Source organism: Agelaius tricolor, unplaced genomic scaffold (assembly GCF_023055355.1).
Source record: "Agelaius tricolor isolate 1412-34295 unplaced genomic scaffold, bAgeTri1.0.p SCAF_1, whole genome shotgun sequence".
Taxonomy (NCBI): domain Eukaryota; kingdom Metazoa; phylum Chordata; class Aves; order Passeriformes; family Icteridae; genus Agelaius; species Agelaius tricolor.
In genome coordinates, this window is record NW_027269261.1 from 5,198,546 (window position 1) to 5,224,541 (window position 25,996).

Sequence of the window (25,996 nt, forward strand, 5' to 3'; positions counted from 1 at the left end):
CTTCCAAGTCGTTAGCGGCGGCGGGAGACACAGCCGGAACGCTGACCTGGTTTGCTTGCCAAGACAGAGCAAAGAGAAACCTTCACATAATCATTTCCAAACATTAAAATGGCTCCATTGTCATTATAGCTGAGAGATTGAATTCGCCTCATCAAAGCGGCGTATGACAGGTGACTCAATAGGCTGGTGCCAAGCGCGGAGGCAGGAGATTAGCAGGGCACTGATATCATTATTTCCGCCTATCACAGATTCGGCAGGGAGGCAATTGTAATTTCTGGGCTTATTAGTCTGCATTCGCAGGAAAAAACCTGGTGATAAACCTCAGTGTGACAGCCAGGCATTTGTGCAGCAAGTGCTGTCACAGTGACACTTGGAAAATGCCAATGTGGATACGTTCTCCTAATCCCCCCTAATGGAGGTTAAAGCCTGGCACAAAGGCACTCTTATCACTGATCGGGACACTAATAACATTTGCATTTTTAAGTTAAATATAGTAAGTAAAGAGTAAGTCTCCTCCTCACGGCTTCGGCAATTAACTCGGCCTCGGAAAGATGAGAGCCGAGCGGAGATTCCAGCCAGGAGCGCTCTCTCCCACGGCGGGTCAGGATTCCCAGAGCTCCCACCTCCACTCTGGGTGGGTCAGCATTCCCAGAGCTCCCACCTCCACTCTGGGTGGGTCAGCATTCCCAGAGCTCCCACCTCCATTCTGGGTGGGTCAGCCTTCCCAGAGCTCCCACCTCCACTCTCTGTGCTCTCCGTGTCCCGGGATGGGACCTGGCAAAGTCGGGGAATGCTGGCTGGTGGGGGCTGAGTAGGGCTGCTGGCGCAGGGCTGCCCTTTCCCCCAGCAGAGGAGATCCTTCCAGGGCTTTCACACACTTTTACAAGTGGTTTTGCTTCAGATGGACTCTTAAAAAACTCTTGGGGTTTGTTTTCTGCCCCTCGGTGCCAGCTGGGCTTGGGGCTCCTGTGGGAATTCCTCCCGGACACGAGCCCGGCACGTGTGCCACGGGCGTGCACACACACGCTCTCCACAGGAATTTCTTAAGGAAAAGAATAATTACAGGTGGTAAACTGTTACTTTTCCACATTTAAATAAGAGACCAATTAAGAAGACTATGTAATTCAATTCTGGAGTGAGTGCCACTGAATTCAATTTGTTTCAGGTCAATGAATATAATGTGAAGTTATTAACAAAAAGGTCAGGGACTGCATATAAAATATACACACATGACACAGGCAGAGTAATTAGTACACATTTCACATGTTCTGCTGCTCAGACATATGGTGTAGAAAACCTGAGCGGGATTAGATGGTAATAAATGTTCCCCTCTCCCTCCCACCAGCTCCCTATTTAAATAGGGTTTATGGCTATTTCCCCGGTGTTCCTGGGATCTGCCCGAGGCTGAGGACCCACAGCCCACAGAGCAGCTCTGGGGTGGGGCCCTCAGCCAGGGCAAAGCTCCCAGGAAAGCTGGGACTCTCCCAGGGCAAGAGATCCCCATGGAGCAGCCCAAGCCACAAGCCAGCACGTGATGGTGCAGGGACAGTTTTTGGGGACCCCAGGGCATGCCAACAGAGCCACACCTTTGTGGTGCCCTCACCAAGAATCACTCTGTTTCTCCATGCCTGTTTGCTACAAGTGCACACTCTGTGTGTGAAGTTACTGCATTAATGATAATAAAACAGTCAAATTATACAGTTAAGTGGTGGTTGAATTTGAACAAGTCCACAGCACACATTAAAAAAAAAAAAAGAAAAAACAGGATAATAAAGCCCCAAATATGTTTTTGACCCTGAGACTGAGTATTGGACACCTGGATTCTCTTGCAGGTAAAGATGCCTTTCATAGGGGAGGAACATGAGGACTTGGGGAAAATTCCTCTGAAAGTTACAGGAAGAAATCCCAAGGTGCAAGAACTCTGCCCAGCACCAGAGGTGCTCTGGTGTCCAGTCAAACCTGCTAGGGACTCTCTGCTGGTAAAGGACAACCCAGATGTTATGGTTTGTGTGCTCCAGAATTTTCCTTGGCATCTTGTGTTCAGAATGAGATATGCAACCCATTTCCCAAGTTATGCTTTACCTCCAGTGCGGCCTGATGTGCTAAGGAAATGAAGTAGTTTGTGTATATTGATTAATAATTACCATTTACGACTGAACCTGGGAGCAGAATCCTCAGCTGGAGATATTTATTTTACCCATCATTCCTGTCTGGGTTTTGTACAGCTGGCTGCAGAAAGCAACAGGAAAAGCAGGAAGTGGAGAGCTCCAGGAATGGTAGGGGCAGCCCTGGATCCACACACGTTTAGGATTTGTCTGCAAAGAGGGAACTGTGAAGCGACATTGGCTCGTACAGGTTCAGGGGTGAATTACACCTGAGATGGGGGTGTTAATTAATGTTGCATTGGCCAGGTACTCCAGTCAGGATCCCATCTCCAGAGCAATCAGCAGGATTCTCTGGGTTTGCTCTGAGGAGACCCAGGTTAGTGCTCACAGGATAGCCTGTCCTTAAACTGGGCAGAGGGGCCTTGTGAGGTCTGGACTGGCCACAGCTCAGCTCTTCAGCTGCCTCAGTCTGTCCCTCACCCCATTCCCCCCTGCAGCAGCTCCCATGGAGATCCCACTGGGAGATGGGGCTGCAATCAGCAGCAATCCCAGGCACAGCAGCAGCCACCAGGATTCCCCACAGGCGGCACCTCCCCAGCACAGCTCAACCTCCCCAGGCTGCTGGGACAAGGTCTGATCAGTGCTGCTGAAACTGGTGGATTTCTCCCCACTTCCCAAAATCCAGCATCCCATATTCATCCACAAGAAGAGGAGTGGACAGAGGAAGGACAGCTCAGCAGGTTGCTGACTATACCATGTGGAGACGCCAAAAAAAAAAAAAAAAAGGCAAACAAACAGGAGAAATCTATTTTGCTGTTAATTAAGAAGTCATCCCCTCCTAACCGGTTTGCTCTCCCCCTGATTCCTTGGTCTTTAAAAGCACTAAAGCAATTTAGTAAAAAAGTTAACACAATTTTACTGTTTGGCTGTGTTGGAAGACAACAAGCAAATAAAAAGCAGGGAAATAAATACCTACACAAAGCCTTTGTTTTTTTTCTTTTTCCCTCCCTCTCCTTTTGAATCTTCTGTTTCTCCACACTAAAACCCCACGGCGCGACTCCCCAGACCTCCCCACGACCACAGCGGCTCCCAGCAACATCTCTCTCCCTCTCCATGCCTGGGGCTGGGTTTTGTGGGCACCCCAGGGACGTGCCCAGCGTTTCCCCATGCCGGGGGTGGGAGCAGACCTCCCAGGCTCGGGCCACCGCCGGGGCCACGCGTGTTGGGGACAGGAGGGGACAGGAGGGGACAGCGCGCTCCCCGCCCGCGGGGTCGGCGCCCCCGGCCCCGGCGCCTCTCAGCGCCGCCGCTCCCCGGCGCTCTCATTAACTGAGGATTGCGAATGGGTCAGCAGATCTATACACTCCTGTGTTCCCCGGCCTGCTTTATTTATTTCTTTCTTTTTGCAGGATGCTGAATAACTAACCTTTCCCTCAATAGGCAGATTTAAAAAAAAAAATAGGATCCATCGCACAGCAGCAGGATAGCCTTGCTCTGTTTTGACCTTTCTGAAATTAATTTCCCAATCTTAGCTTTCAAAATCAGAGATTGAAAAGACCTATTAGATCAGCCAATCCATCTTATCACTAGCACGGCAGCAAGCAGAGACCCCAGCCAAGTGCTTCTCTATGCAGGGAAAATATTCTGGAATAAGACGGGGCATGAATTTAAAGTGAAATACCTGTTCCGGAATATTCTGCACGTGGACACGTACTCTGGAATAACTGCAGCTGATCCTGACTTTGCTCAGTTGACACCTGGAGCCGTCCACTGGAACAGAGGGGAGAGAAAAAAATAATCCTATTTTAGGATAAGAAGACATTTTTGTGGCCCAGGTCTGGGAAATAATTCTCCCCCGACCCTTTTTTCCCAGGCAGGCTGTCGCTCACAGGGCAGCACCACCAGGGAGGAGAGGGATGGGTGCTCAAGGAAATTCTGCCCTGACCTGCAAGGGTGTGGATCAGGATGCAAAATTCTGGTCTGCAGCTACTCCAGGAGCCTGGGGTGTTAACAGGCACCTCTCCCAACCTGCAGTGTAGCTCCTTTTCTGGGAACACTGCTCTTTTCAGTGGGTCCCTGCTTTTCCAGACAGCAAAAAACTTGGGGGTAAAACCCTGAATTTTATTGTTTGCTGTCCTGGCCAGCACTGCCAGCCCATGTTGGGGGTCCCCAGGAAGGCCCCTTGGTGAAGGGAGTGCTCCTGCTGCCATGCATCCCTCTCCCCCCATTGCCCTTGGAATACCTGGGGCTCTGAAGGCCGTGTTTTAATGCCAGCAGTGTTGATCTAGAGGGAACAGGTCACCACCCTGTGCTGACCTTGGTGTCCACCTCCACCCTGCCCCTCACTGCCCAGCAATGCCTGACAGGCTTGGACATCTCCAGTGTGGCATTCCCAGGGCTCTTGCGGATGTCTGCAGGGTTTGGATGCACAGGGCAGCACGGAGGGGAATCCTCCTTCTCAGAAACGAAGCAGGCCTTGCAGCAGGTCTGGTCACACCAACCTGCCCAACCCTGGCCATGCCCAGGTGGCTCAGGGAGGTGGCTCCAGCAGCAGCAGCACATGGAGCCCAGGTGTGGCCTGTCCCCTCCGGAGCGACGCCACTGTCACAAAGGGACAGGGGGAGTTGCTGGCGACGCCGAGCGGAGCTGTGGCTGTCACGGATATCGGTGCTGGGAGACAGGAGAATGCATTCCAGGTGTGTGGAAAGCAGCTTCTCCCCATGAAATGTGATGGGAAGGAGCCTCTGCCGACACCTGCAGCGAGCGTGTGCGCCGAGGAGCTGGGAGTTAACACCAGCAGGTGCCTGGCAGTTTAAAGCCCTGCTACATTTCCTCTCAGCTCTGTGGTGTGGTGAACAGCCCCGAGTCTTTTTCCCATGGAAACCCCTCTGTTCCGCCTCAGCACCCACCATCCCGGGGGGAAGAGCTGCCACCACCCCCTGCTCAGGGAGCACCGAGAGCACACAGCAAACTTTGGGCACTCAACAAGTCCTCTCCGCACACAGCCAGGGCCAAAAGATCAATATTGACACTTTAGATGATTTCTCTCAATTTGTTTTTTCTTCAATTGTTGGGGCAAAGTTCCACTTTTCCAATATCTTGGGTTCTCGGCTAATAGAAACAAATAAAGCGAAAGCTTCTGTCCACAATGGGTGAGGAGCATCCATTGTCAGCGGGCGCTAATCGGATTAAATTGGCTCCTGGCTCTATTGCTCGGGGATAACTCACTCCTAAATTTTTTCCCATCTCAAGGGGATGGGCCATTGTTGCTTTCCCCCCCCCTTTTTTTTCCTATTTAAATCTGACAGATAGAATGAGGAACGGCTGGAGCTGACGGCTCTGGGGAACAAAGAGCAGAGCCCAGCCCGGGGCCCTGCCTGGTGCCGGCCCCCCAGGGCCCTTCTCCCGCTTGGGCATCACCACTGCTGCCCTCTGGAAACCGCATTTAAAGCCTGGATGCGGCCAAGCAGGGAAAAAACCTGCGGCTGTCCACGCTCAGGTCGCTCCCCATTAGCATTTTAATCCGTACCCCTGGCACAGCCCCTTGGAAGGAGCTGGAGCTGGAGCTGGAGCTGCAGCAGCAGCAGCAGCAGCCACGTTCCAGCGAGCAGCCCGAAGAGAGAGACGGCCTTAAATAATGCCACCTTCGCAGGGAGGCCCCGCCAGCCGCCAGCTACATTTTTGCCCGGAGTCTGATAATTTTCAAAGCTATTGGCAACCTGGGAATTTTCCTGCCTTATCACCAGGGCTCAGCTAACTTCACTAACACTAATCAGAGCTGGAATCATTCATTCAAGGATTGCATGATCATGTTTTTCTTTAGCGGTGACAGCTGCCTGAGCCGCATTAGCAATGCAGATGAGTCAGCCTAATAGGTTAATGCAGAACACGCGAAAATTAGGTTTAATCCCCAGTGAAATAATCTAACATTTTCACATTTCTTGATGTTGGGATAGAGACATTGGTGGTGACTCAATTAGGTGTAATGTAGATCAAAGCAAATTTACCTTCTGGCTGAACCTTCCCCGTAGTTTAGATAGAAGAATATAAGGGTTCTTTACTAATTGGCCAATGGCTGTGGGGAGAATTGCACGGAAAGGGAATCGCGCTCCGGATCGGGGTCTGGAACGGGGCACGGGCTCTGCCGACACCAGGCACGGTGCTGAGAGTGCAGCCCCTGCTCCTCGCCGTGCAGCCTCACAAATGAAGACGTCTGGGGGTTTTTCTGCAGTTTTATTTTACTCCCCCCCCTTCCCGCTCCCCCATTCGTTTTTAATGTCCCGTGCCGCAATATCCCCGGCGAGGTTTGAAAGACCTTGTGCGATAAAAGGAGCGTATAAAGGAGAGGAAGAACCCCACCCCGTCTAATGTTTCCATTCCCGGGGAATAACATATCAAACAGCAATCGCTTCCAGTCGTAAAGGGAGGGGAACAAAAAATTACATGCCCTCAGTTGCCAAATTATTTTTTTGCCTTGACATCTTAATTCTTAATCCTTGTGTGTGGTCAAATCAGCCTACTATAGACAACCAATCAAGCAATTATTCCTAAATTATATTTGCCCAGCTCACATTGATTGGTTATTCTTTTCTTATTGGGTAAGCTCATTAATTCCGAGCAGCTTGCTTATTATGCTTTCCACATCATTTTCCTTCGGAGCCTATCTACTCACACCAGCCTGCTGATGTTTCAAGATGCCACGCAGAAAAAAAAGGCCGAGTGATCTATTGCATTGTCTCTTCCAGCAATTACAATTCACATTGCTGATTAACTTTGATGTGAAAACTAATGAGATAAGGCAAGTTATCAAGGCGGACCTGATCGTCATCTCATTTATAGAGCATTTGCCATCAGTGAATGACAAAAACTAATGAAGATGTATCTGACAGCAGGCTGAGCCGCGGCCGAATTTCGTTTCTCATCAGCGAGTGCTCTGCTTCGAACTCATCAGTCTATCTGAAACATGTGGAAATTAGCTTAATAATGAAAACACTTCATCCAAATAGACAAATGTTTACATTAAAACAGCTACGTGATAAATAGATGTTAAAGATTTTATGCCTTCTTGAGTCTAAACAATGGAGCACAAAATATGTTCTCATATTCACTAAATCATGCCCATAAAAGCTCCCTCCCCACGTGCCGCCGCCGTACCTGCAGCGGGCTCCCCTCTCTGTGGCTCGCGGAGATTCCCGGGCTGCGGCTGGAATCATTCGGGCTCCAACTCAGGGATGCCCGTGCCAGCACTGGGCAGGGACGGGGGGGCTGGCCCTGCCCACACCTGGGGCACACGGCTCCCAAAAGACGCTTTTTTAGTGCTTTTTTTACTTAGAGGTGCTGCGCGCTGACATTTACCCAAGGTAGAAAAAAGGGATCCGGTTGGCCCCCGGACAGAGTGTAAAGCAAGCACAGGCATAATTCATGTAAATACAGCAGCGTTTCTTTCCTGAGCCGTCACCAAAAAGCCGCCTGCGGTATCAGTCTAGTTTAGAAATGTTGTGATAAAAGGGAGGCAGGCAGAGCTGCTCCCATTTTTAATATTGTGGCTTTGGTATCTTTATTTATGAGAGACTATTTCATATTTGTCGGGCACTATTTCACACGCTTCTGCTATGTCCAAACGTATCCCCGAGATGTTTTTGCATCTGGAATAAAATATCCGTCCACAATGCTGGTATCAGAACAACACTATTTCTAATAAAAAAGACAGGCATCTGCAAGGCAGAAGAGTGAAACTCTCGCTTCAAAAATTATTCTAAAAATTGCCATACTTCAATTAAAAAAAAAAAAGAACTGGTAAAAGATTCTCTTCCTTTACCATGATATTTCCCTCTCCCTGAAAAATCTATACGGACAGGCTATGAAGCATTGCCTCCTTTATGAAAAAACCAACCCCGAGCACGTTATCGCCAATGTAAGAGGAACTTTAAATTTGATTTTAAAAAACCGATTATCCAAGCGGCTTGGGGAAAAAAAATTAAAAAAAAAAAAAAAAAAAAAAAAAAAACTAAAAAAAGAGAGCGTTTGCAGAAAAGGCACAGGAGCTCCTATAAATTCCGTGCGGCGGCGGCTCCGTGGAACACCCAGCGGAGGAGCTCCCGGCCGGGTCGCGGTGCCCCCAGCCCGTTCCCTGCGCCCCGCACTCACCGCATCCCCTGTCTCGGCCCCGATCGGGTTGCCCGGGCATTGTGCGGCGCAGATTAGCCCGCACAAAGGGCCCGCATCCCGGCTAAGTTAAAAGAAAAGCCTGCTAGGAAGCGCCGGCGACAAATTACTACTTCAGCGCTGGATTAAATGTAAAAGCCCTTCACAGAGCTGCAGATAAATCCTGCGCGCTAGAAGGAACCATAAAAGTACTCGTTCAAGAGCTACAGGCACAAGTGGAAAATTGACCCCAAAGATTTTTTTTTTTTTTTTTTTTTTTAAAGTAGGCGAAGTTTATAAAATTTCTGCCGCCGCAGCAGGGAGAGGGTCGCGGCAGCGCTCCCGGGCACCGGAGCTGGACACGTCCGCGGCCACCGGAGCGAGCATTCCGTGAAATCCCAGCAAGGTTTGCTTGGTGCCTTGGAGGGCTTTTGCTTTGTGCCTCTCTTGTTTGTTTGATTTGCGTTTTGTCGGGTTTTTGGTCGGGTTTTGTTTGGGGTTTTGGGTTTTTTTGTTTTTTTTTTTTTTTTTTGTTCCCCTTTTTTTTTCCCCCGCTTTCTCTTATCCAGCTAATGAAGCAGAATGGTTTCGCTTTCACCACTCGCGCACAGAGTGGGAAAGCGCTGCTCCCATCCTCATTTCCCTTTTCCCTACATCCTTCCCAAGGCTGCCGTGAGACCCCCGCATCCCGCGGGATGCTCCGGGCGGGCCGGACGCCGCAGCCGCGTCCCTGCGGTGCCGAACCACTCGCGTCACCCGGGCACGCTGCATCTCTCCGGCTGCACAGCCATTGTTTTACACGTCTCAAGTGCCATCCCGGCCGCGGCAGCGGCCCTGCTGGCTGCCCGGGTGTGCATCTCCGTGTGCCCGCACGGAGGGACGGACGGGGAGAGACGGGGATGCTGCTCCTCCCTCCCCCTCCCCGGCCTTCATCCCGGCCGCCTATTTTAATAAATAATTATAGGCAGCTAAAGGATTTCTTCATTCCAAAAGGTCTCCCCTTCACATTTCTCAGAGGTTCAGCTCAAGGAGACACCATGATAATAAGGCTGACTCGGGATCCCTACTCCACAATGTCATTATGAGCTACCATTTAAAATGAAAAAAAAAAAAAGTCTGTATATTATACCTAAAAGCATTACAAGGTTAGTGTCTCAGCTTGGGGAATATTTAATGCTGCTGGGAAAGCAGCACTGCTGCTCTGAGGAGGAGGAAAAAGGAGAAAAAAAACACAACGAGAGAAAAATCCTTTCTGAAACACAAGCCTAGAAAAAAGATGTTGGGAGCGAGCACGGAGATCATTTGCATTTCCAATGACTAGGACTAATCCTCCACTACCACATTTATATTTTCTTATTACTTTTCCTAATTGTCTCCTTTTTATTTTATTTTTTTTTTCCCCCGCTTGTAGCTTTTCCTCCTGTTTCTGTTCCCAGCTCCCGTTATTGTCTGGCTCAGGGCTGGATCACCCGGAGCTGCTGCCGGCCCCTCCACACTGCCCAGGCCACACAGCCAGGAAAGCCTGGGTGCCTCACACACACATGCAGAGCCTGGGTGACACACCAAGGAGCTTGGCTCTCTTAGGATTTGCTAAGAAACATTTCTGGAGGCAAGGAAGGGCTTTTTGTCTGGTGCCCGGGGCATGGCGCAGGCAGAGAGCAGCCTCGGCAGTGTCCCACCCCTGGCATGGGCACCTCAGGAGCCAGCCAGCCCTGTCTTCCCCTGAAAGCCACCTTGGGCTGGCAGGGAGTGGAGAACAGACCAGCCCGAAGCCCTCGGCAGAGAGACAGCACCCAGCCAGGGGGGCTGTTCCCAAAAACCCGGGCTCCCCGGGCAGGGAGCTTGGCGTAATCCCCAAATCCTGCTCCAGAGGCTCTCAGCTCCAAGCAGTGCCTGAACTGGGGCTGTGTGTCACCCCCAAGTCACAGCCTCTGTCTCTGTTGAGGAAATTACACAACTAAATGCCTGCTCGAGACCAGCCACTAAACCGCTCCCACAGTATTATCCTAAAATTTGCTAATAGTGGCTCTTTCACATAAATTAAGTGATAATGAAAAAAAGCCTCCCTTTGAATTTATATATATTTCAGCAGAGAATAATGTTTTATTTAAAATAGTTACAGCGTGCCTTTTGATTTGGAGTTTAAAGTAAATAATATTTGTACATCTAAAACATACTCAAGACAAATGAAAAGCCTCTAGATGCTTTTGTATGAGATGCTGAAGAGCTCTACAAACTTAAAAGCACAACCTCAATTAAGCCCATCTTCATCTGGAAAAAAAATTAGCAACTGAAAGCTGAATATATTAGATAATGCACACTTGCAGGAGAGCATTCTCTTAGCAAAAAATTCTTGATAACCAACCTAAAGCTGGCCTTCGAGTTGCTCGATGCTAATTTTGTTTGAAACTGTTTAACTAACTCTGAATAGATATCCATATTCAACAAAGACATAATTAATGGCAACCTTTTCTTCTGCTTAGAAGACATCATAACAAGCAGAAAAGTACAAAAAGATTTTTATAGTAACTAATTTAAGGACAAAGGGTTGACCTCTAGCATTTCATTAAATAAATGGAGCGAATGAAAGAAGAGTGACAGTATTCATCCTTGTTCAATTCAAGCAGCCAATTTCAAAATGCAAATCATAATCTGCAGATGTTGGAGCCTGATATATTTTTTTAAAATATCATTTGTTCAATTTAAGAACATCAGACATTTGAATTTTAAATTAAAAAAAAAAAACCAAAAAACACAAAAAAACCAAACCAAACCAATTCCCAGCTCCAGGTTGAGGCGCAGCGTGACTGCACGCTCGGAGCCGGGGTCTGCCGGGGCTCTCCTCCCTCCCCACCTCCCCAGCCATTCATTTTCGACATTATTCTCAAAACCTTTTAATGGAGAAGTTCTGCTAAGCTGCACATTATTCCTGATTAGCACAGCTGGCCGGTGCTGCTGCCTCTGCAGCCCGGGGATGACCGAGAGCAGCTCCGCGTGGAGCCCGGCCAGCGGCTCCAGCCTCCCTCCCCACCTGTGGGCACCCTGCCCCCAGCGACCCAGGGGGATGCATTGTCCCTGGATACGCTCCCATGGCACAGGGACAAGTGTCCTGGCTCTGGTCCCCATGGATGGCAGAGCTCCAGGAGGTGACCAGAGCACAGGTGGGGATAACAAGGGGAGGTGAGCTGGCTCTGAATTTGGGAACACAACCCCAAACCTCCAGAGCCGGGTTTTCTTTCAGGTGCCAAGGTGCAGTGGGAAAGGAGGAGATTTTGGCTGGACCGTGGATGATCTGCAACCCTTTAGCAGGGGAGGGAGGGATGAAGTCTCAGTGCCCAGCTGGACACTTGGCACACACCTGTTCCATGGGGCTCTGTGGAAGTCAAACATGTGCCAAGGCACACGGGGGGAGTCTGGGGGAGCAGCTCTAGCCCAGTGGGTATCACACAGTGCCATGAGTACAGATCCATGGAGGGCTTCCTTCCTCATTCCCTTCAATCCCCTGAGAGGGAAGGAAATTCACCTTTCTCCCCCAAGTTCAGTAGTGACATTAAGGGACACTTTTAATGTGCCCAAGGGGACCAAAGGATGCCTGGCCACACCTGACACAACGGCAGCACGAGTTCCTCCCTTCTCCTTTCTACACCAGCTCAAACAGCTGTTTCCAGGCTTGCAGGGATAATCCACAGGGCCTGGTGGCACTGTCGAGCCTGGACATGTGTGGGGTTTGGTTTCTCCCAGGAAATGGCTTTAGGGTGTTTGGGAAGTGTTTTTGGAGAAGCACGAGATTTTAACATTTATTTTGGCCATTGAAGCACACAGAAGTTTCTGGCCTCCCTGAACTGGGTACAGTGGACCAACAGTGACATCTCCTCAGCGAGAGCAATTCCCTTCCTTCCTTAATAAATGGAAAAGATCCCACATTCCCACCAAAGGGTCCCTAGCTACTGCTAAGTTACAGTGAAGCACAACCTCTGCAAAGGCATGTATATTAATTAAATTGCTGCTGATTAGGACCCATCAGAGTGTGCAGAGAGGGACTGAAATGAACGCCCAGGAGCATCCCTGGGGAGAGGAGAGCAGCAGAGAGGGACTGAAATAAACGCCCAGGAGCATCCCTGGGGAGAGGAGAGCAGCAGAGAGGGACTGAAATAAACGCCCAGGAGCATCTCTGGGGAGAGGAGAGCAGCAGAGAGGAACTGAAATAAACACCCAGGAGCATCCCTGGGGAGAGCAGAGGAGAGCAGCAGCGCTGTGCCGTGGCCTCACCCTGGGCAGAGCAGAGCCATTTCTGAGGGCAGTTTTGTCCCAAGTCCTTCCCAAAGGCCACGAGCCCATCCTGGCCCCACTGGAGCTGGGCACGGGCAGGAAGAAGGGCAGGGCTTTGCCAGCCCTCCTACACAAACAGACCCTGCAGCTGTCGTAGGGCAAAATAAATGACTTCCGGAGGTTAGGGAGAATAAATGAATCCATTCAGGCATGAGTGAAGGGGACATTGTTTTCCCCCTCGAAAAAAAAATCCCTCCCCAACAACCTATATATTAAGGTATCAATGAACAACAAATTCATTCAGTTATGACACAGGAAATCTAAAGCAGAATGGGCTGCAAAACAAACTCGATTTATCTGCGCCACACACGCAAGAGGAAAAAATGCCTCTTGTTGGCTGCTCTGCCAGGGCTAGGGCTCCTCTCGAGGATTCCAGCCACACACAGAGTGTTTTCTGCCACTGCTTTAGCTGTGGGTGCGAACTTCTGAGATTAAGATTGTTCCCTTAGGTTTATCCTCTTCAGGGACAACGTGTGCACAATACGCCTTTGGAGCGCATTTAAAGCCAGGCTGCAGATGCACATAATCTCCATCCTCCTGCACCACAAACAGGAGATGTGGAGGTTTTGGTTTGGTTTGTGGTTTTGTTATTTTTTTTTTTTTTTAAGGGAGAGGAATTACCCATTCAAAGAGAAACCGAGTTTTTTCACTGTGGAAACCTTCATTTTTATATTAGAAAAAGAGAAGCAAAAACTAAAAGGCTCGAGCCAGACCTGATTCCTCAAAACAAGCCAGCAGCTCCCTTCTCTCCCAGCTCTCAGCAGCAGCCCTGAGCCCACTCAGGGGGCCCCATCTGCTCCACTGCATGTCTGGGCACATGCTGAGCCTGAGGGGACACCCCCAGCTTCCAGAAGGACAGAGGGACAGTGCCTGTCCTACCCTTGGCATTGCCACGGACCCACTTCCCTGAGCCCACTCCCCTTTGCTGTCCAGCACTACAAACCCGAAACGTGGCTGAGAAACAAAGCCCATCCTCCTCTTATTTCCGAAACATTTATGCTTACAGCTGTTTTCCCCAAGTAACATTAAAAAAAAAATCTCTTAAAAATGAGTGCAGCGGGTCAATCCTGCTGTAGAAATGGAATTGGTACCCAGCTGCAAGGAGCACTCGGCGTGCAGGGGAATAATCCAAAAGGTTTTAATTAGGCAAAGCAGCAATAAATGAAGGAATATGAGCTTGGATGAGAACACTCAAACGTATAAATAACTGGGAAAGGCGAGATACGGAAAGGGGAGATCTCCCTCCTGCCAGGGAGCCCCAAAACAAGGCAGGGCACAGACCCCTGCGGGGGCTCTGCGGGGCGCATTAATGCCGAGCACATCCCCGGCCCCATGAGCAGAGCCAGCAGCCCACCCCTTCCGTCAGCCGCTGACTTCCTCCGCGTCCCGGACAGCTGCACGTCCGTCTGTCCGGCCGCGGCTCCCGAGCTGCCCGCCGTGCCCGGCTCCGGAGGGGTCCCCGACAAAGGCGGGATGCGCCGGGCGCGGGGCTCCCTCCCGGCCGCTCCTTAGGAAAGCAAGTCACGCTCCCGCGACAACTGCTCCTCTGTGCCTGTTTGAACTGTCCCTCCCAATTAGCAGTAATAAGGGACTCTGTAAAGATGAGCAAACACAGCGCATTCATTAGTCCCGGCGGCCCCCGCCCTCCCTGCTGGCAGCCCCGGGAGATCCCCAGGGCACCGCTCCCGAGGATGCCGAGCGCATCCCGCCCGGCCCCAAAGGCAAATTAATGACGAGCCGCTCCAAGAGTTTGCCCGAAATTATTTTATTCTGCCCGGGAATTGATTACTCCCGGCCTGGAAATATGTCCAAATCAATACACCGAAGCTCAGGACGAAAAAAAAGACATGCTCTAGCCCCATTTATTCATCCACTTTTTTGAGGAATGGCACATAATTTACTGGGTCGGAATTGCTAAGCCTTTCCAGAGCGAGGACTAATGACCAGCTGAAGGGAAGCAATGCCTCCCATCCATCTCCCAGGCGAGTCACGAGTCCCCACACGCTGCTGGTGATGACCTTGGCAGTGGCCAAGACGCCCACGGTGACAGAATGTGCCTGAGGCCATTGAAACATGTGGGTCGAGGCAGCCACCAAAGGAAATGCTTTTAGGCCCCCCCAAAAGGATGACTGGTGCCCAGGTGGGGCTCCCTGCACAGCCTGTTCCTGCCTGGCCAGCTGGAGTAGTCAGTGCTTCAGGGGTGAGCTGAAAGCGATGCTGAGCGTCCACCACAAACCCTGAAACTCTTTGGGCAGCACCTGTGGCCGGGTCTCAGCACTGCACAACAACAACCTGCCCTACTCAGGGCGTGTGGATTCAGCTCCCCAAAGCAAATGGCACGAGGGACACCAGGGGACAAGGACACCCGGGGGGCTGAGCCCCAGGCCTGGGGGCAGTGGCAGCAAGGCTCCCCGCGCACCGTGCGGGTGACACGTGTCCCCATTTGCCAATGCTCTGCATGCTCCACGGGGTCCTGCATTTTCCAGGACATTAAACCCTCCTATCCCCCCTGGAAAGCTCGGTGGCAGCTGTCACGCTGCTCACGGCAGGTGGGCTCCTGCTGCACACCATCAGTGTCACTCCCCAGCCGCTGGCGGGTGAAGGACGAGGTGGCCCCAGTGGCCCCAGGAGCTGCCAGCGCCAGCACTGAGAGGCAGCTACAGCAGCACATCTGCATGGACACTCATGGGGCCTCCTGTGCACTGCCACCCATGGAAAGGACACTCCTGATTGTGTTAAAACAGGAGAGCTGAAACCTTTCTGCCTGTTGTGAGCCCTTCAAGCAAACATCTGCATGTAAAACAGAGACATGAAGCAGCAGAGCGCTGCAAAAACCCAAATCCAGGGATTGCTGGCTTCCCCTTGAGCAAAGCCCTTCCTACCCAGGCTGCTCTGGACATCTCTGAGGGCATGGTGTCCTCAGAGAGGCCTGGGCAGTCTTGGGGTGGAAGAGAATTCCCCTTGGCCCCGTCTCACAGATGAGAGATGCCAGGGTGGGAGAAGGAAACCAAGGAAAGAGCAAAACACAGCGGGGTTTGCAGCAAAGCTTGCTGAGCCCCAGCTCAGAGGCAGGGCAGGGAGAAGAGTGGGTTTGCACCCAGAGAGCCCAGCCAGGCTCTGCCTCCCTGGCACTCCCGGTGAGCCCGAGCTCCCCAGCCCGAGCCCATTGCCAGGGGCTCCTGGGCACAGCCCAGCTCACGCCCTCCTTCAGCTGCACTTGGCTCTGCTCACAGGGGATCTTTCTAGACTGAAACACTGCTGCTCCCCCATTCAGAACGGGAACATCTGTGAAAAGGGATCATTCATAATAAACTTGTGAGTGCTGGGTAGGGGAAAAAAAAAAAAATACTCGTCCCAGAAAACAACACGGCCTTTATTTTTCGGTGCGGCGGCCTGAGCCTGCAGCACCCTGGAGGGTGGGGCAGGGAGGGCTGGGGGGCTCAGCTCATCCCCCTGCACCCCCAGCCTGCACAGCTCCCCAGGCACAGCCTGGTGCAGCAGGACAGGACAGCAGGGACACATGGCAGGGCCCCATTCCTTCACTCGCCTCCCTCCCAGCCTAACAGGCACAAATCCCCCCATGTGGCAGCAACACAAACGAGTTTTATTACTCAATAAAATATTTGAAACAAAATAAATGGTTTTGTCAAACACTATATCTCCTCAAATAATAATGATGCACCAGCTCACCGGGAAAAACAACCGACATTCATATTCTGTGGCAAAGGTTTATTTCGCCTCCCCGAGGAGAGGGGAACGGGCATCTCAATTCGGAATTCAGACACTGTATGGGAATACAGTAACTATAGTTCTCGGAGGGTTTGTGTAAATGCCAGCAAAACAAACCCCAAATCAAATTTATTAGCTGGTGGAGATCTCTAACAATCTTACACAGTGACTGATGAAGCCGTCGGGGAATTCCTTTCAACATTTAGTGATTTAAAGCCCCTACAGAAACTTCATTGTCTGCTCCAAGACAGAAAGAGTTCCTCAGTACCCAGTGCTGCTCCGACAGCAGCACTGGGGTGGGTGACATTGCCAACGTGTGCTTTCTTTCATCTGGAAACATTTCCAGGAATCCTAACATCCTGTGGAGTCCTGTGGAGCACCATAAAGGGAGGAAGCACAAATGAATTAAGAACTGCAGCCTGTGTCCTGAAGGGCCTGCCTGTGTTTTGATGGCAAGGTTGGGATGTTCACTTCTGCCCCAAGTGTGCTTCCAGAACCAATCTGGAGGTCATTCCCCACATGGATCAGCCACTGGCCACCCACAGTCTGATCGGCAGGGACAGGGCAGAGCTGCAGGTTTTGGACACAGCCAGGTCCCACCAAAGTGCTGGGTGCCAGAACCAGGCTGGCTGTGCCTCAGCGAGTCAGAGCTGCTCTCTGGGAAAGCACCAGGACTGGGAAAGCACCAGGCTCCCACTCCAGGTGAGACAATGCCCTTCCTGAGGATGCCTGAGGGGAGGAAGGTGAAGGTGAAGGCACAGCTGTGCCCTCAGAGCACCCACACCAGGCCAGCTCCCACAGAACTGCTTTTAAAAGCAAACCCTGAAATGCACAGCTCTAATTGCCAGGTTTTTTGTCATGCATGCTCATCACTGGGTCATTTGCATTTTAGCTGCTAAAATATCAAGGGGATGTTACTTAATCAATCACCGCAGCTCACAAAGTCCTAAGTGAGAGAATATTTTTTGATTGTCTCTGCTTGTATCTAAACATCTCACAAACCCGCCAGCCAGTTCTTCATTTCAATTAGGGCAATGCTGATCGTTAGCTAACTAATAAGGACCAATTTTCTGTCACAACTATTTCCTAATTAAATTCAAAACAGAGATTTCTAACCCAGATGGTCAGCAATGCTGCAGATTTGTTTAAATTTGGTATCACAGTAACAAACTACTAATTAGGGTTTGTAAATACGCCAATTCCCTTATGACTTAGTTGTTAGTAATGCATACAACCGGTTTATTAAAGCACTAATTGTGTCTGGCTTTACTTGGGCCTAACACATAATCCACTTATCACATACTGGTACCAACTCATTTTGAAGGGATTATGAATGAAATCATAAATGAGGTCTCGCATCCCTTTCCTGGTATGCTTAATAAAGGTTTGCTGTCATATTTAGATGGCATATTTAGATTTGCTGCCTCTGATGGAGAACGGCCCCGCAGTGACGCCGATGCTCATTCCTCCAAAGCCTGTTTGACACAAAAAGTTTCTGCCCCAGCTCCATTGGGCAGCAAATTGTCCCAGCAGCCAAGCTACTCCCAAGGAGCTCTGGCATCTCCCAGAGAAAACACTGAATTGTTTATTTCTGAGGTCAAGCTCAGCCCCTCCATGGGGCTGGGGGCTCACAGGACCCCCGTCCCCTTGCCTGGAGACCCTCATGAGCCTGGACCACCTTCCTGTAGAGGGATGGAGGGCACCAAACCTCCTGGATTTGGAGGATTCCCTCCTGCCCTTGCAGAGGGACAGCCCTCTGGAACAGACCCTGTTTTTGAAGGAAGGCTTTGTTCCGAGGAGCCCAAATGGGTGACACCCCACAGCTGGGGCACTGATGCCCCTCGGCGCCGCGGCTTTATCAAGAGTGCACAAAGTAGGAAATAAATGATAGATAACTGTGAATTGCAAGGTTATGTAAACATGGAGGGGGTTCCAGAAGAATCCTATTAAAGCATAAAAGAAAAGCGTGGATGGTTTATCACATCACTAAGACCCAAGAATGCATTAATAAATAGAAGAATAGATAATGAACCGTGGAGTACAAGGCTAAACTATCCGCTATTGTGAGGATCCTGTGACAGTAGAAACAATGAAGGGGAAGAAAAAAGCTTTGTTGGTCTGCCACCAGAACCTTGTAGTGTATCTTTTATAGCCCATTTTTAATGAATTCACAGCACCTATCAGTTATTCTCTGCCCAAATCCCTCATTTTCCTCCCTCTTGAATGCAAATTCCCATGCTGCACTCTGCCTTCACCATGACTTCCCCCGTTAAACTCGGGGGCTCTCTGGGTTTCAATGGCCTTTCAGCCACAGCCAGAACAGGTTTCTGCTTTCATATTTCCAAAGGGTTTTCAGGATGGTAACAAAAGTGGGGCTTAATGCAAAGCAGGAGTACCTCTGAGCCTTGCTGCATCCTTTGCTTCTTCTGTGACAGGAGGGTGAATGCTCAGACAGGTCTGATTCAGCCCAGAGTGATGATGCCTAGACGTGCCTGCAAGGGAAAAAAAAAAACCCAAACACATGAAAGCTGCTGCTCCTCTTGCTGTTTTCCAGCCCTCTGCAAATAACGCTGAGAATTGTTGGAGGGGACTTCATATTAATCCAAGAGATAGTACCCTCTTTGTAGACACTACTGAGACTCACTAACAGTTTATTTTCACTGCACTGAGGGGGTTTTATCATTAAATAAGGACCCGGGATACATTTACTGTAGATTACTTTTATTTTTACTACACTGTCGTTAGGTACAGAGCACTAAGGAGCCAGGGCTGACTATGACACACTCTGCAGTAAAACCCCACTGCCTCCAGCAGAATCCGAAATCCTGATGGACTTCCACGTAAAAAGTCCCAAGGACTCTGTGCTGCTGCGCTGGCAGCTCGGTGTGGCACCAACATCTTGCAGGAGCACAGCCTTGACAAGGCTGGCAGGGGCAGAAGAGGGTCTGTGTTAAAGATGGGCACAGCACGATGGATGCCCAAAGTTTCAGAGTTCTTTTGGTGGCATACCCCACCTGCTGCAGGTCCCCAAACTGGGCCTAGTTTGAGGCTCACACTGGGAACTCCTCCTGCCTCCTTACTCTTCACATCCCCAGAGGATGCTGCAGGCAAGCAGGAGAAGCCAGTTGCCTTTCCCCACTCTGAGAAAATGGAATTCAAGAGACCTGAGTGAATCCCAAGCAGGAGGCAGGAATCTGGATTTGCCTTTTTCTGGACAATGCCCACTCGAGATCCCAGCAGCTCTTGGTGCCTGTCCCACCAGCGCATCCCTGTGAGCTTCCGGGGGGTCCTGCAGGACAGCCACACCACAGGGTCCCCTGTCCCCAGAGACAGGACAGGGGGACACCTCCCTTCTCCTTTGCTGGCTGCCAGAGGCGAGGCACAGGCAGGGAGGAGGCTGCCCTCCCTCCCCTCAGCCTAGAGCCTCTCCTCTGACCAGGAGGAGCAGAGAGCAGGCGGCCGCTCTCCCAGGCACACTTCAGGCCAGTGAGGAGTACAGCCGAGTGCTCAACAGGCTCTGGAAATAAGTGGAAGTCAAATAAGTTTGCCACTCTTTGTCCCCCTTTCAATATCTAGCTTTGATCAAAATCCTTGGATACTCAAGTGGTTGTTGACTTAATGTAGTAATGAGACATAGCCTTAAGTGAGGCCATTTCCGTGCCCATTCAGGCTCTCTGAGAGCAAGGGATGCAGGAGGAAAAGCCTCTCCTGGTCTCTGGGAGCTGCAGCAGAGCCCAGAGTAGAGGCCTGGCTCTGGCTCCCAGGAGAGGCAGCAGGAAGGCCTGGTGGCCACAGCTACACGAGGCCCACTTCAACATCCTTTTTGTGCAACACAGCCTCGCTGGCATGGTGCTGGGTGACACCAAGAAATCCACTCAGAACACCTCCTCCAAAAGCTGCAGCAGGTGGCCAGCTCCAGTGGACACCAGACAGCATTGTCACCATTGCCTCCTCCTGGAGACTACTGGGGAAGAGGGTGGCACCATCCCAAGGACGTGGACTGGACGATCCTAAAGGGATCATAAAGGGTTCTGCGATTCCCTGGCGCAGGCTATCGACCTGAGCAAGGCAGCAGGGAGGGAAGAGCCCAGGAGCCCTGAGAAAAGTTAAAAATTCTCCAGGTGACGGGGAGCAGCTCAGCCAATTAGGATTTTAATTCCCCTCGTTATGCACAGCCAGTCAATAAATTCTGCACCAAGCAGCTGCTCTAATTCTTAAGCCCATTAAGCCCTACATCTGATAGGCGGGCGGGAGGGGCTGCCAAGGGGCACAGACGGTGCTCCTCGAGATATGAAACATTTCCTCTTGTGCATCTGGGTCACCCCACCCAGCCCCACTCCGAACGGGTATTTTATGAAGGCAGCGAGCAAGAATTTATATAAATATCCTGCCAGAGACACACACACACACCACATATGGAGAGAATAAAGAGGTGACTGCATGAGGGAGCGCTGGTGCTGCAATGGAGCAGGAGAGCAGAGCTGGAGGGGAGACTCTGGGATGGAGCAGCAGGATTTGGGTGTCTGAAAACAGAGGGAGATGGTCCCAAAGAGCTGGGCAAGCAGCCAAGAGGGAAGAAAAGCAGGATCAGAGATGCAAGGAGGAAGAAAACTCCTGGAGCAGCATGGCAAGCCCAGAGAGGGCTGGCTGCCTCTGAGGTGGGAGGAGGCCAGGAGCCACAAGAACAATTCCTGGAGAGAAGGGGCAGATGGCTGGATTGGAGGTATTCCCCCCACTGCAGAGATGAAAGGCAGGAGAGAAAAGGGAATACACTGGGAGTGGAAAAGCCTTTGGCAGCCAAGACGGTTTTGCTTGTTAATTGGCAACAAGCTAACACATTAATTACAAGCTAACACATTAATTACAAAGTTACTGGATGGTCAGGAAAAACACTGGCAGCGGAGCAATTCGCATTCCTCCAGAGACTGAACAGAGCCTGCCCTAGGCATGCTGCCTCTGCCCACCCACATCCAGGATCTGAGCACCCCAAGGCCCCAGAGCCGGGCAGAACATGAACAGGGATTAAAAACCATCCCACCTTCAGCTGAGATCTCACTCATCTCAGATTAGTGTGAAAGATTAATTGCAGGACACGTGCATCCAGACAAAATTTAATTTATTCTCTTTTCATCCCTTAGACACAAATTTGACAATAAGCTGCCCACTGCACATCAGGAAAACACCAGTCCTACAAGGCACTGCTTTCCCTGTCAGCTCCACAGGGCCCTGGATGAGAGAGCAGCCCTTAAGCCTTGATCAAGGCAAGGGGCATAAATGAAAGTTTGCCCTCCACTGATCTCAAATGGAAGAATATTTTGCTTTTCCCTGAACCTCCCAGCAGCTGGAAGGTTGGCGCACTTTGGTTTGGATTCAAAATCTTCTTCCTGGAAGGAGCTTATGGGTTCCAAAGCACCAGCATTAGGAAGAAATTATTCCCTGTGAGGGTGGTGAGGCAGTGGCGGAGTTTTCCCAGAGAAGCTCCATGTGTTTATTGCAACTCCTGCAAACAGCACTAATAAGTTTGCTAATAATGGCACAGATCAGCGGCTGCTGCTGGTAAATTAATTAGGAATGGCATCACTGTGCTCTGATTAGTTGCCATCCTTCCACCTTGTAATTTTGTCACCAGCTCACATTTCAAACGCCACTAGAAGCCCACTCGAGCAAGCCCATCCAGAAGGGGGGACCTGCAGTGTTGGGCACATGCTCAGAACTGAGAGAAAATGGCTTGAAAACCTTCAGAGCTTGTCAAGGCCAGTTTATTCAAGGTAATTAATCTGTCGTTTTGAGAGCATTATGTATTTCCTGCACAAGCCAGCTGACAACACGAGGCTGCTGCAGAAGCATCTCAGTGTAGCGGGCCCCAAGAAGCTCAGGGATCAGCCTTTCCCCTCCCAAAGCACAGCTTCAGCTGGAAATTCATCATTACGTGGATTGGCTTCTCTCCCTTGCCTGCTGGGGTTTGAACTCGAGGCTCTCTGTTTCCTCGCAGCTGTGAGCACCAGGAATTAAGTGTAAGTTTTAATTCCAAAGCCCACTGAACACTCCAAATCCAAGGAATGCACCTCAAAGGCCTGTGGCTGCAGGGACAGGAGCCAATACTCCAGATCTAGAACTGCATCCTTCACCACCTTAGCAGCAACACAGATGGGGGCACAGAAATCTTTCTGTCACTTCTGAGTTAATAATTTAGCAGGAAATGGGGTTCCTGACGGTCATTAGTATTAATTATTCTGCAATGCCCTGCCCCTGAGGAGAGACTGAGGACACTGTGACACGCCCAGTGATGCACTGATGTACCTGCCTGCCCACCTGCAGCAGAGAGAATTTTAATTGAGTGGAACCAGAACAGCCTTCTGAGGTTCTGGGGGAACAGGCAGCAAGCCCTGCCAGGGCTGTTCAGATGCTCCGTGGCGCAATCCCTGGGTGCTGCCACGGCAAATGGAGATCAAAAGCAACAATAGTCTGCAATCAAGGATATCTGCATAATAGTTTTCCTGAAGGATGTTTGTGCAGGTGAGCGAGGAGTAAAGCATTGTTTCATAAAATGGTAATTTCCTTGTATCGCAGACAATGAATCCCATTCGCTCGCCGGGGTATAATTCAATTAAAGGGGAGAACCCCACGCCAGGCAATGAAATCTATCGGTTTGACTGCCATGCTGCAAATCACACCAAGCAAGAAAATGGCGTTTGGTCCTGACATCATGATTTATTTCCTACTCAGTATCTTATAATTCTTACAAGATAAGCCAGGGCAAGAAATTATCACGTGTGCGTGGGGGTCGTGCCTGATCCTCTTTATTTTCTCTTCCCAACTGCAGGACTGTGTGTTTCAGCCTTATCTTTGAAGAGGCCAGTAAAATAAATGGAAATATTTCACAGAGGCCAAGCAACCCTTGCTCTGCACCCATGGCTGGCTCAGGCATCTCCAACATCCAGCCACGTCCAGCATGGGACCGGAGAGCCCCACTGTTTCTCTTCCCCCAGCCCACTGCCCTTTCCTCAGGAAGGTAGAGAGGAAGGAATGCTTTGCTCCATGGAGAACTCTCTCCTCTCTCCCACCACAGGGAGAGTCCCCAGCAGCTTGGGAGTGACAGGGGAAGGCTGTCAGCTGTCCTGGATGAGGCCCCAGCATGGAGCCCTGCCAAGGGGAGGCTCTCTGCTTGCCAGCCTAGGGACACTGCCCGTGCCCCAGCTGTGCCCAGCCCACCTCGCCTGCCCAGATTCTTCTCCCCTCCCTTGGCAGCTGCCTGTAAGGGCACCTCAGCACATCTCCTTGGCTACCAGCAGGAATGCCCGGGCAGGGGGACATGCTGTGGGGCTGCTGCCCTCCTCAGTGAGCGTGTCAGGAACCCTTTTCCATGGACAATCTGTGAATTCATTGTCCACCCAACGCAGCTCGGCTCTTGGGCTGCCCATGTCACAGCCGCCCTTTGCACGGCACTGGGGGGAAGCCGTGGGCAGCATTACCAGACACACTTGGCTTCCTTCAGAGAGACTTTTTTAGCTAATTGACCCTCCTCCTCCTTCTTTGCTTTCAGGATCTTAAAATCTTCCCCCTCTCACCCTCAGGGGAGCATCTTTTCCTCTCCTTGCCCACACTCCAAATTCCTGAGCACAGGTACACAGACATTCATTCCAGCCTGTCAGCAGGCAAGGAAAGCTAGTTAAAGTATTGGTAGCACTGCTGGATGGCATTGCAATCCTCTGCAACTGGATCAGATAGCTGTCTGGCCAAAAATAAGCGGTATTTGAATTTATTGTATTTTTATTGTATGCAGTTTGCCCCTTTACCACCACTCCCCATAACACCTCTATCACAAAGATGTCCCCACTCCATGGAAATCTCTTCTCCCAGACCTTCCTGAAGGGCTGTGTGTCCACACAAACCTGACCTCCTAGTGAAGGCTGTTTTCTCCCAAGTGCCCTAAAAACTGTGCTAACAATGGGTGTGAACAGACAGGCTGGGGAAGCTGCAGCAGAGGACAAGCCACCCAATGTGAGTCAGAGGAATAGATGGGTAACAGTCGCCTTGTGCTTTGCACTTCACCTGTTACCTGCCCATGCTTTTCCCTCTGGGAGACACGGTTGCACCGAGTCACTCCAAGTTCTACCCCTGAACCAAAAGTTAATCTGAGTTTGAGAACAAAAGCAGTGCTGTTTGTCCTTGCATGCCAAGGACTATGACTATTGAAAGGGTTCCTCACTACAGGCTTGTCACTGTCCCTGCTTTAATCTCCTCCTCTCTTCTGCTCCCTGCCTCCCTCCCACTGCTCCAGAATGCTTGGCCAGGCCAGTGGGATGCTCTGGGTGAGCCCTGCTGGGGAGCCCACGGCCCCTTCAGCTCCCTAACAAGATCATCACCTCCTGCCAGAGAAGAAACTCCCACCAAAAATAATTCTGATATCCAAACCCTGTTACGAACTGCTCTTTGACACAAACGGCCTCGGCAACTCCAGCAGATCCAAGCGCTGCTGCGGATCAGACGTGTTGTGCCTCCAAACACCTTTCTGAAATTCAGGTTTCCTTTTCCACAGAATTTATTGTGTTCATCTGCCGACGGAATACGGCAAAACCCGCAAACAGCCATTTTTAAGACACCCTGAGCATTTCAGGAGCCGGGGCAGCGATGTCACACACATTAACAGCTGGTGACAGCCCAGCGCTGTCACATTAGTCAGCGCTGCAGCAGACAAGCATTATTTGCCCATCAGCCTTGAAAGCTATCGCCACGACCTGGGAAAGAGACAGAGACAGGGAACACATGGCTTGGATGGAGTCACACAGAGCATCGTTATCGAAGTGAAAAACAGCTCGTTTCTAAAGCTGTTGGCGGTGGAATTCTAGGTTATCCAGGTTATCTCCCGGCCCGCACAAGGAAATCTTGGTGCAGCCATTATCTGAGAGCAAACTGGTTCTGTAGTTTGCAAAATTAATAATATTTAGCCCGCTAGTTTCCGTAGTAACCAGCCTGCCATCCCTCCCTGCCTGCCCGTGGCAAGGTCTCTGAAGCATTTCACACAGCACTTATCCATTTTCTTGCTCTCACCTCGCTCTCACCTTTACTTTCAGCACAGAACGCAACACAATCCACCGCCACTAAAGACTAGGCTGAGAGTCAGATTAAAATTATCCCTGTTTGCCCTGACCTCTTTTCTCTGCAGGTGAGAGTGTCCCCATTCAGCAGCTAAATGAAGCAGAAATGATGGAGTGTTTGTTTTCCCTGACTTTTCCTCAGCTTGCCAGTAAATTTACAGCCACGAATATGAAGTGTTAATTTAATGTTCCCACTGAGCATCTCATTGTCAACAAAGGCTTCAAACCCTACGAGAGGAAAAGGTTAGCTCATGCAGAAAATGACCCTTATGGCTTGATTGCCTTCTGGTCCAGACTCGCTGCGAACAGAAAGCGGAGGGCTTTGACTCGCAGCTTAATGCATTTGATGGCGATAAATGGGAGCTCTCTGCTCGGCGCAGGGACGGAATCACCTGTAATGCTCACTTATTTGTCTGCACACACAATCTCCACAGCCCCAAAGGGAAGTGGTCTCGTTGGGCCCCCCCATCCCCTCCTCCCCCCCCCCCCCCAAACTAATTTGACAGAACCGAAAAGTTAAACCCTTCATTATCCTCCAACTTCAGCGGAAGGGGCTTGCTGGCTGCAGATTACAACAGGACAAATTAGCGG

At 50.7% G+C, this 25,996-nt stretch overlaps 1 protein-coding gene across 6 annotated transcripts in view; it reads right to left on the reverse strand.

The window, feature by feature from the left end:
- KIZ (kizuna centrosomal protein) overlaps positions 1-25,996 on the reverse strand; it is a 98,152-nt gene that overhangs the window by 50,517 nt on the left and 21,639 nt on the right. For 3 of the 6 annotated variants that reach the window (XM_071455978.1, XM_071455828.1, XM_071455909.1), the window contains exons 3-4: positions 18,704-18,799; positions 3,787-3,875 (exon numbers count right to left, since the gene is read on the reverse strand). The gene's annotated coding sequence lies outside the window, so the exon portion shown is untranslated. Of the gene's footprint in view, positions 1-3,786; positions 3,876-7,259; positions 7,336-18,703; positions 18,800-25,996 lie in introns of those variants that run through there. The other 3 variants (XM_071456194.1, XM_071456149.1, XM_071456060.1) reach the window with 1 other exon arrangement.